The 11,836-nt window shown below is 43.4% G+C and overlaps 1 protein-coding gene across 3 annotated transcripts in view; it reads right to left on the bottom strand.

The window, feature by feature from the left end:
• Positions 1-1,429: 1,429 nt before the first annotated feature.
• The window catches only part of LOC126100490 (uncharacterized), an 89,462-nt gene continuing 79,055 nt past the window's right edge, over positions 1,430-11,836 (bottom strand). For all 3 annotated transcript variants that reach the window (XM_049911099.1, XM_049911098.1, XM_049911100.1), the window contains one exon: positions 1,430-2,330. The gene's annotated coding sequence lies outside the window, so the exon portion shown is untranslated. The remainder of the gene's footprint in view (positions 2,331-11,836) is intronic.

Raw genomic sequence — 11,836 nt, 5'->3', positions numbered from 1 at the left:
ACGAGGGACCAATCTCTGCAGGAGATAGAGCCCTGGCCTCTAACACACACAAAAAGAAAAAAAAAAAAACAGGTCGGGCTGACGGAAGAGACAGTCACGGTTCAACAAAGAGTGGTGCAAGTCATCACAGGATGTTCAGTCTGTGCCCATGCTTTATGGAGATTTTCAACAAACTCCCATGGCAGTCGTTACAATAGAGGCATTTACTACTGAAATGTCAAGATTATGTTACAGGAAGAGCCAAGCAACATATTACTTCCTCCTTCCTATGTCTCAGTAAATGACCACAAGACAATCCAATAAATTAGAGTTAAAATAGAGGTTTACCGACAATCCTTCTTCCCGTGCACTATTCCCAAATGGGACTGGGAAGGAGTGAGCAAACAGAGGTACCAGAAGTACCCTCTATCACACACTATATGGCACCTTGCAGATTATAGATGTACATGCAGATGTACTATGCAACAGGACAGGATAGAAAATGTATGCTTAACAAAGTATCGTCTACTCAGTGTTAGACATGGACTTCCTTTGCACTTTCAAGATAAGGAGTGTAGTTATGAAAATGGGCTACTGTCGCACAGAAGGGATGGGAAAAGAGAATGATACTACACAAAGTAAAAGAGTTGTGACATACAGGGAAAAAAAGACTTACTGACAGAGGAAGTCAGTGCAATGGCAGCTAAGGTTTTGTTATAAATTTACTGTCTCAGAGGAGAAAAGTATTTTTCTGTTTATTTTACGTGTCCATAATAAACAGTTTTATGTTGGGGAGGGGAGGGGAGGGGGAGGGGGGGAAGTCCCCAAGAGAATACAGCAGCTAAAACATGTCCACATCTCCACGAGACAAAAATGATCCTTGAAGAGCTTCTCAGGAAAGTTTTAATAACAAATCAAGAATAAATAGCTATGTATCTTCTACAAATACGAATAAAGCCTAAGAAGTCAGAAACAACACTACATTACTACTTTCCCTCAAATGAGGACAAAAAAGATGTGTTTTGCATGAAGCATAAGGGAAGTGCCAGGAAGATGTGAAAAACTATATTTACAGCCAGAAATCTGCAACAACTAGGACTTCATTCTACTGGTTATTTTGAAATGTATCGTACTTTATACATAAATATAAAGTATCTTCAGCAAAACTGTTGTTTTCCTTCAGTAAAAACATTAGAAATCTGGAAGTATATGCAAACATACACAGTCAATCATGGCTAAAAGTTTGTGCTGGGTGTCACAAGGAAAAAGAGAATATGACCGTAACAGATTGAATGGAACACATTAAGACAATAATTGTGCCACAGTGATAGGAAATCGATTTGCACAAAAAAGAGAGAGCAATAATGCTTCCTAGGCCTGCACATCCAGGCCGAATATCTTGTGACTGATGAATGATCACCTTCATAACAAGAATGTTCACAATGTTATATTTTTCATAAACATGAAAAACAGAAATCACAATCTGGTATCACACATAATTGAAAATACAAAGCTTATTTATTGTTGTCTTGATATAGAAACACTGACAACAGGATGTGTGGCAATAGATAAACAACACTGATGATGCAACTTACAATGAGAGTCAAGTTTGAACTGTTTCCCAATTTACAATTTCTTCTTCTATTATTACAATATCAATCTTCTCTTATATTAGACTTCTATTTTGCTAATTAAAGCATCTATAATAGATATATGACATAAAATGGCCCCTTTTTCAATTCAGTACAATGAGTAAACAAACTGACAAGGTGTGGAACTATAATTAATTATCACAAAAAAGAGGTGTTCAAGGTGTACAATCAGAAAGTTGAAAGATACTGCCTGTAAGTGCTGTTACTTATGATATAAAAATATGCCACAATCATCAATGGAAATGAACAATGCATGAAGTAAATGGCAAGCATAAATATTAAAGTTAACACAATACGATCAGTATGTATAATATGTCTGCTCTATCTCATTCAAACTATGTTAAATGCAAAATGCAGTAATACAGGAATGTAACATTCCTGTTGTAACACACTGTGCTTTATGCAGATTAATTCACACTATTTTTTTTAACTGATTTGATGATAATTTTGAAACAACTGTCAGTTACTGGCAACATAACAACAGAATCTAAACACTTTTCCTTCTTCATATTCAGTTACACTTTCACATTCCACAATGGGGAGTACTTCTGAAAAACTTCATTTTTAGAAGTACCTCATCTTTGAGATAATGCATTTGTACCAGACTTCTGGTTGTGCACTCTTCCTGTCTTATCTCCCTCTTAAGTCTGTGGCACATTGCACTGACCTGACAATTTCTTTTTTAATGAAGGAAGCTTTCTGAAATAAATAAAACAATTTCACTGCAATAAAGCTTATCAGAAAAATGCTGCAACAAAGATCAAGAATTATCTCAGATATAATCAAAACTCATAATATCTGAAAGTTCCCTAAATTTCAAGACACCACTACAAGACGTAAATACAGTAATAGTTGGTGAAGCTTCCAAGTTGTATGCTCACAGTCCATGAAATGCTTCTGTTTATAACATTTTGTCCATAGCTGTGGCAGAAATCTTCACAGGTGCTCCTGGTTAAACCACATCTTGATGACGGAACCAGGAGGATCTCTGAAGATGTTCAATGCGGCTCTGGACAAAATTTTCCGAACCACAACGTTTCATGGATCATGAGCATACAACCCAAAAGACTCACCAGCTAGGCAGTCTCAGTTGCATAATGGTTTTTTATTTATTTAATTTGCAATGTGTGTCACTATCACAGGGGCATCATCAGATATCAGGGGGGAAAACAAGTTCCTCAGCCAGGAATTAGCTATAAAGTTACATTGTCAGTTAAATAAAGCAACAGGGAAACCTTGGCCTGAGTTATGAAAAGAGCATAATCAAAGACATACTCAGAATATAAAAACACTCTAGGACCACTGGCAAATGTACAGAAAGTTCTGCCGTTACCAAAAATGGCTCATCATCCAATAAAATTTACAGGACACATCCACCAGGTAAAAACACTTGAGGATTACTGGCAATAGTACAGAACATCCCGCAATCACCAAAAATGGGACATTGTCGAATAAAACATACGCAACACATCTATCTATGGAAATAAATAAGAATATGTTTCAAAGCGAAGGGTGGTAAGCGGACCAAACGTAAGGAACCACGTAAGGAAGGTTGGAAATAAAGGAACAACTACTGAGGGCTAAGATACCTTGGTTCACAGAGTATGTGAGCAATATAAAGACTAAAATCATACAAGAGTCACATGTTACCCGTGTTAAGCATACCCACTCTTAACACAACGCAGCACATGTTTACAACATAGGTCAGGTGTATACATCATCCCTATGACACACATTTACAGCTCTTACTACAGAGCTATGAACCAAAGTGAAAGACACTATAGTAGGTGGTCCTGCCAGACAGGAAAACGGAGAATGTGTTCACAGAATAATGATATACTTAGATCCATTAAATAATATAAAAATAAGGAAGCACAACTAAACCATACCAATGTATAAACCAAAGCCAAGTGTGCAAAGACATTTATTTAAAAAGTAACATCATGGCCTCAAAGTAACCCAGGTTATAAAGGCCCCCCCATAAAAGATCAAACATTTTGTCAAACTTGACTATGCTTGCCAAATATCTGACTGTGAACAGTGCAGTTTGATGTGTTTGTCAAGCATAGATCATGTTTGATGCGTTTGTGAGAAATTTTGATTAATGAAAAGTTTGACCATACGGTGTACGTTGTTTGTGTCGATGTTTCACCGTGCTTGTTTAGTGAAAAATTGTTGTATTACAATTTATCTCACTGTATCGTGAGTTTCCGCTACTATTATCAAGTATAAAAAAGAATTGCACTGACAATCACCAAAATGATACCGGTGCCACACCTTTCCCAACCATATATTATGCATGAAGAGGTTAGGAACAAAATCAATATTTTACACATACAGTGACATATAAGTGGAGTGTAATGAAATAAAAGAAATCTAAGTTCTCCGGTTCTTCCATGGACGCTGTGGGCTAACCATGAGGCTCTGAGTGCAACATTTCCATTAACAGGTTTCCAGTTGTTTATTATCTAAATCATTCCTTGGACCAGCATCTTGTTTTCTTCTTCTTTAAACAAAGTGTCAGAAGCAAAGTTAGTAATGCTTTATCAGTACCAAAATACAGCATACATGAAAAGCATCTGCTTCAAAAGTAAGGTCAAACTGACAAGCTTTCTCAGTACATGTACGAGATTCGTTTGACACATCCGTAGCTACATAAGAGATAACTTGACAAGCTAGTTTGTTCCAGACTTAATAAGTATTTAAAACATTTCACTGTCCATTCGAAGAAAGTTGATGTACTCATTCTGGGAGTAATATTTCCTTTAGCATATGTACATGGAGGAAATCTCTCATTTTAAGCCATTCTGTGGATCAGAGTTATTTTTTCTGTCTTCTTTAACCACAGTACTTCTTTGTTTGCATTTGTGGCCATTCGCACTACTCTCAAAATATTCACGAACATGAATATCATCTGCTTCAAAGTGAGGTTAAACTGACAAACATTGTTTGAATGTGTACAGACTTGCTTGGCACATCTGTGGCTAGATAAGAGAGATTTTTGCCGTTTATGGGGGCCTTAAAGAGTCAGTTGTTTGTCGAGCAGGCCTGGGCTCTTAAAATAGACTCTTTTCAAAATTTCGAATTCTATGAGGGTGTTCATCTTCTTGCCTTTTTGTACGACACGCAAAATATCAAGGTCATTTATGGATGGTGTGTGATGGTGAAAAGTTTTCAAATGTTGTGCAAAGGGAGAATATTTTTTAAGTTGCCCTTTTTTTTGTTAAAAGATGCTCACTGAAACAGACTATAAAGGACCTCCCTGTTTGGCCGATACAGTGTGTCCCAATCAAGACGCTTAATTTTATATACTCCTGACCTCAAAAAGAGGAAAGACCTAGGTTTCTCATTGTGAGGAAGCAGGAACTGTATTCCCACATTTCTAGAGAACACAATTTGCACCTCAGTGTTCTACAGAAAAATGAGAACACAGTTCCTGCATCCTCCCTTTCTTGTGACTTCAAATAATAATCATGATTAATAATGTGTCCAATATTTGTTTACTCTTTTGGTCTTGCTAATGAGTAAGATTTTCCTGGAGTGACTTTTGTATATACCTGCCTTCCCACACAAATTAACACATACAATTTTCTCTTTCTGACTTACTATACACATGGGACTTTTCCTTTTATGAAGTTGGACTCACATGCTTCTTTGAATAGCATTTTCAGGTATCTGTCAATAAAATGAATATTTATCATTTAATTTTTACCAACAGTTTATGATGATATGGAAACATAACACTACATACTTTAGTCAGTCCCTAAAAAGAACAACATGTCCATCCAGAAATTATTATGTAACATATCAACCAACAAGTAAAATTGGTGATGAGTTTACAGTTTCTCCCTTAAGCCTCTCTCTCACACACACACTATATGTGACAGGCTGCATAAAAAAAACAAAGATGATGTGACTTACCAAACGAAAGTGCTGGCACGTCGATAGACACACAAACATACACACAAAATTCTAGCTTCCGCAGCCAACGGTTGCTTCGTCAGGAAAGAGGGAAGGAGAGGGAAAGACGAAAGGATTTGGGTTTTAAGGATTCCCTCTCCTTCTCTCCTTCCCTATATCCTGACGAAGTAAACGTTGGTTGCGAAAGCTAGAATTTTGTGTGTATGTTTGTGTGTCTATCAACGTGCCAGCGCTTTCATTTCGTAAGTCACATCATCTTTGTTTTTAGATATATTTTTCCCACGTGGAATGTTTCCCTCTATTATATATACCAAACAAAAGCGCTGGCAGGTCGATAGACACACAAACACAAACATACACACAAAATTCAAGCTTTCACAACCAACGGTTGCCTCATCAGGAAAGAGGGAAGGAGAGGGAAAGACGAAAGGATTTGGGTTTTAAGGGAGAGGGTAAGGAGTCATTCCAATCCCGGGAGCGGAAAGACTTACCTTAAGGGGAAAAAAGGACAGGTATACACTCGCACACACACACATATCCATCCGCATATACACAGACACAAGCAGACATTTGTAAAGGCAAAGAGTTTGGGCAGAGATGTCAGTCGAGGCGGAAGTACAGAGGCAAAGATGTTGTTGAAAGACAGGTGAGGTATGAGCGGCGGCAAATTGAAATTAGAAATTAGCGGAGATTGAGGCCTGGCAGATAGCGAGAAGAGAGGATATGCTGAAGGGCAAGTTCCCATCACCGGAGTTCTGACAGGTTGGTGTTAGTGGGAAGTATCCAGATAACCCGGACGGTGTAACACTGTGCCAAGATGTGCTGGCCGTGCACCAAGGCATGTTTAGCCACAGGGTGATCCTCATTACCAACAAACACTGTCTGCCTGTGTCCATTCATGCGAATGGACAGTTTGTTGCTGGTCATTCCCACATAGAAGGCTTCACAGTGTAGGCAGGTCAGTTGGTAAATCACGTGGGTGCTTTCACACGTGGCTCTGCCTTTGATCGGAAGGTGTACACGATCAACACCTTCAACCCATTACATGCAGTCTCCCATCCTTCATCAAAGACACCAACCACTTTCTCGAATGCCTGGAATCCTTACCCAGTCTGTTACCCCCGGAAACCATCCTTGTAACCATTGATGCCACTTCCCTATACACAAATATCCCGCTCGTCCAGGGCCTCACTGCAATTGAGCACTTCCTTTCACTCGGATCACCGGCCACTCTACCTAAAACCTCTTTCCTCATTACCTTAGCCAGCTTCATCCTGACTCACAACTTCTTCACTTTTGAATGCCAGACATACCAACAATTAAAGGGAACAGCCATGGGTACCCGGATGGTCCCCTCGTATGCCAACCTATTTATGGGTCGCTTAGAGGAAGCCTTCTTGGTTACCCAGGCCTGCCAACCCAAAGTTTGGTACATAGTTATTGATGACATCTTCATGATCTGGACTCACAGTGAAGAAGAACACATGTGACCAAGCTATTGACCAACGAATCAGTGCATGGTAAAAATTTAGTAGCCATAAATCCCAAGAGAATTGGATGAACTTCTTGAAAACACAGAAGCAAACAAGCAAAATCATTCGCAGTGAAAAACGACAGTATGACAAACAGCGACTGACAGATCGAATCGGACTTAAACAATTGTGACATTCTGGCAAAGTACTTTGAAAAACTGCTCAACACGGACCCCCCTATGGAAGAAATGATGACAGAAACGAGCACATACAATCCAGATAGTGAACCTCCAACTCTAGAAGAAGTTAAAGAAATAATCAAGTCACTCAAGAATCGTAGAGCACCAGGAGAAGACGGCATCATCGCGGAAATCTGGAAGTTACAAGACCCAGAACTCACCAAAGACATCCACAGGATCTTGGAAGACATCTGGAAGACCATGAAAATTCCTGACGACTGGAAAACTGCCCTGATACACCCACTACACAAAAAAGGTGACAAGGCTGACCTGAGCAACTACAGAGGAATAGCCCTACTACCGGTCACATACAAGATCCTCTCTATAGCTTTACTGAACAGACTAGAATGCCAGACCGACCACTTGATTGGGAAATACCAAGCAGGCTTCCGTAAAGGGCGGTCTTGTGTGGAACAAATTTGGAACCTGAAAATGATTTTACAACACAAACAGAACCTGATCATTACCTTTGTTGACTTCAAAAAGGCGTACGACTCTATCGACCGGAAAACTCTCTTCAAAATTCTAGCAGAATACAAAGTAGACAACAGAACACAGGCTATCATAGAGCAAACTTTAACCAACATGACCTCCAAAGTAAAGTTCTGGTTTTTTTTTTTTTTTTTTTTTTTTTTTTTTTGTGGTTTTAGGGCGCACAACTTCAATGGTCATTAGCGCCCTGACTACTCTAAAAATGCACCGCGAGGCACAAGTTGACAACAACAACTAAAAGGGAAAACACAATAAAAGACAGACGGACAGGCAGAGCATTAAAAAACATCATCAAATGTCCTTAGCGAGGTTTGTCAAATTGATAAAACAAAGAACACGAGCAGCTGCTCGTGGGTCATCCGCTAAAATGGCATCGAAAGTATTAGGCAGGTTAAGATTGAGGCGCAGTGTGGTAAGATCTGGACAGGACATTAAAATGTGCCTAACCGTCAGCAAGTGCCCACATGGGCAGAACGGCGCCGGCGCAGCCGTCAGCAGATGGCGATGGCTGAACCGGCAGTGTCCAATTCTTAACCTTGCTAAAACGACCTCCTCCCGCCGAGAAGGGCGTGAGGAGGACGTCCAAGCCACGGGAAGAGGTTTTAAGGCCCGAAGCTTGTTGTCGGTAAGTGCAGCCCAATCGGCATGCCACAGCGACACGACGCGCCGACAAATGACCCTGCTAAAATCGGACGAAGGGACACAACAAGAAGCTGTCCGAGGCTGGAGGACCGCAGCCTTGGCCGCGGCATCTGCAGCTTCGTTCCCAGGGATACCCCAGGAACCCACATAAAGCTAACCGGAGAACCGACGTCCACCAGCTGCTGAAGAGAGCGTTGGATCCGGTGTACGAAAGGGTGAACCGGGTACGGATCACTGAGGCTCTGGATGGCGCTCAGGGAATCTGAGCATATGACATAAGCAGAATGTCGGTGGCGGCAGATGTAAAGAACAGCCTGGTAGAGGGCAAAGAGCTCAGCTGTGAAGACCGAACAATGGCCATGGAGCCGGTATTGGAAACTTTGTGCCCCGACAATAAAGGAACACCCGACCCCGTCATTGGTCTTAAAGCCATCTGTATAAATGAAAGTCATGTTGATGAACTTCGAACGAAGTTCCAAAAAACGGGAGTGGTAGACCGAACCGGGGGTGACCTCTTTTGGGAGCGAGCTGAGGTCGAGGTGAACGCGGACCTGAGCCTGGAGCCAAGGTGGCGTGCGGCTCTCGCCCACTCGAAAGGTTGCAGGGAGTGAAAAATTAAGGTGTTGAAGGAGGCGACGAAAGCGAACTCCAGGGGGTAGCAAGGCAGAGACATACAACCCGTATTGAAGGTCAAGAGAGTCGTCAAAAAAGGAACGATAAGACGGATGGTCGGGCATTGACAGTAGCCGACAGGCATACCGACAAAGCAGTATATCGCGCCGGTAGGTGAGTGGCAATTCGCCAGCGGCAGCATGAAGACTCTCTACGGGACTGGTATAAAATGCTCCGATCACAAGTCGTAAACCCCGATGTTGTATGGAGTTGAGGCGGCGTAAGATGGATGGCCGTGCAGAGGAGTATACGAAGCTCCCATAATCCAGCTTGGAGCGGACGATCGACCGATATAGACGAAGTAGGACGGTTCAATCCGCTCCCCACGACATACCACTGAGAACACGGAGGACATTTAAAGAACGGGTACAACGGGCGGCCAAATATGACACATGTGGAGACCAGCTAAGTTTCCTGTCAAAGGTAAGGCCTAAAAATATGGTTGTCTCCACGATTGGGAGAGCAACGGGACCGAGTCGTAAGGACGGTGGGAGAAACTCTTTGTAGCGCCAGAAGTTAATACAGACCGTCTTCTCGGCAGAAAAACGGAAGCCATTGGCGACACTCCAGGAGTAAAGACGGTCAAGAGAACGCTGAAGACAGCGCTCCAGGACACGTGTACACTGCGCGCTGCAATAGATGGTAAAATCGTCCACGAAAAGGGAGCCTGATACATCAGCTGGTAGGCAATCCATTATTGGATTGATTGCGATGGCGAAGAGAGCGACGCTCAAAACTGAGCCCTGTGGCACCCCATTCTCCTGGCGAAAGGTGTCGGACAGGACAGAACCCACACGTACCCTGAACTGTCGATCCAATAAAAAGGAACAAATAAAAAGAGGGAGGCGACCGCGAAAGCCCCATGTATGCATGGTGCGGAGAATGCCCGCCCTCCAACAGGTGTCGTAAGCCTTCTCCAAATCAAAGAACACAGCCGCGGTAGGGCGCTTCCGCAAGAAGTTATTCATAATGAAGGTCGACAAGGTAACCAGATGGTCAACAGCAGAGCGGCGCCTTCGAAATCCACATTGTACATTGGTAAGTAGGCGTCGAGACTCGAGCAGCCAAACCAATCGAGAGTTAACCATTCGCTCCATCACTTTACAGACACAGCTGGTAAGCGAGATAGGTCGATAACTGGAAGGCAAGTGCTTGTCCTTCCCCGGCTTAGGAATCGGGACAACAATAGACTCGCGCCAGCATGCGGGAACATGTCCCTCAATCCAGATGCGATTGTATGTACGAAGAAGAAAACCTTTACCCGCAGGAGAAAGGTTCTTCAACATCTGAATATGAATAGAATCAGGCCCTGGAGCGGAGGACCGTGATCGGCCAAGTGCGGTTTCGAGTTCCCGCATGGTGAATGGTGCATTATAACTTTCACAATTCGAGGAGCGGAAGTCAGGTGGCCTAGCCTCCTCTGCCTGTTTGCGGGGGAGGAAGGCAGGGTGGTAATGAGCGGAGCTCGAAACCTCGGCGAAAAAGCGGCCGAAGGCATTGGAGACAGCCTCAGGGGCCACAAGGACTTCATTCGCGACCTTCAAGCCAGAGACTGGGGAGTGGACCTTAGTGCCAGATAGCCGGCGCAGGCTACCCCAGACAACAGAAGAAGGAGTAAAACTGTTGAAGGTGCTTGTGAAAGCAGCCCAGCTGGCTTTCTTGCTTTCTTTAATAATACGACGACACTGAGCACGTAATCGTTTATAATTAATACAATTTGCCACTGTAGGGTGGCGTTTAAAGGTGTGTAAAGCACGTCGACGAGCACGTAAAGCGTCTCTACATGCTGCGGTCCACCAGGGGACCGGTACGCGACGTGGAGAAGAAGTAGGGTGAGGGATGGAATATTCAGCAGCAGCGAGAATGACTTCCGTGAGGTGTGCGACCTGACGATCGCAGCTTGTGAAGGTTTGATCCTGAAAGGTCGCCCTGGAAGAGAAGAGCCCCCAGTCTGCCTTGGAGATGGTCCAACTAGAGGAGCACGGGGAGGGAGTATGCTGCAGGAGATGGATAACACACGGGAAGTGGTCACTCGAATATGTATCAGCAAGTGCATACCACTCAAACCGGCGTGCAAGTTGGGGAGTACAGATAGAGAGGTCTAAATGGGAATAGGTATGAGATGTGTCCGAAAGAAAAGTAGGGGCGCCAGTATTGAGGCAGACAAGATTGAGCTGGTTGAAAAGGTCTGCTAACAAGGAGCCCCTCGGGCAGGATGCTGGAGAGCCCCAAAGGGGATGGTGGGCATTGAAGTCTCCAGTTAACAAAAATGGTGCAGGTAGCTGAGCAATAAGTTGCATCATGTCTGCCCTGGTAACGGCAGATGACGATGGAGTGTAAACGGTACAAAAGGAAAACGTAAAGGTGGGGAGAGTAATGCGGATGGCAACTGCCTGCAGGCCGGTGTGCAACGTGATGGGATCGTAGTAAATATCATCCCGGACCAGCAACATAACCCCTCCATGAGCTGGGATTCCTACCATAGGGGGTAGGTCAAAACGCACAGAGGTGTAGTGTGCCAAGGCAATTTGATCGCATGGGCGTAGCTTCGTTTCCTGGAGGGCTACGACGAGCGGACGATGCAAGCGGAGCAGCAACTTCAAGTCCTCTCGGTTGGAGCGAATGCTGCGAATATTCCAGTTAATAAGTGCCATCGTAAGAAAAGGAAGATGAGAGAAGGGGTCACCGTGAAGGCCGCTTAGGGCCTGGCTTCGAGCGAGCACTGCCGCCGCTATCAGTAGGCGGACAGTCACCGTCCATGGGGTCG

The sequence above is a fragment of the Schistocerca cancellata genome, chromosome 9 (genome assembly GCF_023864275.1).
Source record: "Schistocerca cancellata isolate TAMUIC-IGC-003103 chromosome 9, iqSchCanc2.1, whole genome shotgun sequence".
NCBI classification, from domain to species: domain Eukaryota; kingdom Metazoa; phylum Arthropoda; class Insecta; order Orthoptera; family Acrididae; genus Schistocerca; species Schistocerca cancellata.
Note: the sequence above shows the minus strand (reverse complement) of the source record. Positions and strands in the feature narration are given on the sequence as shown.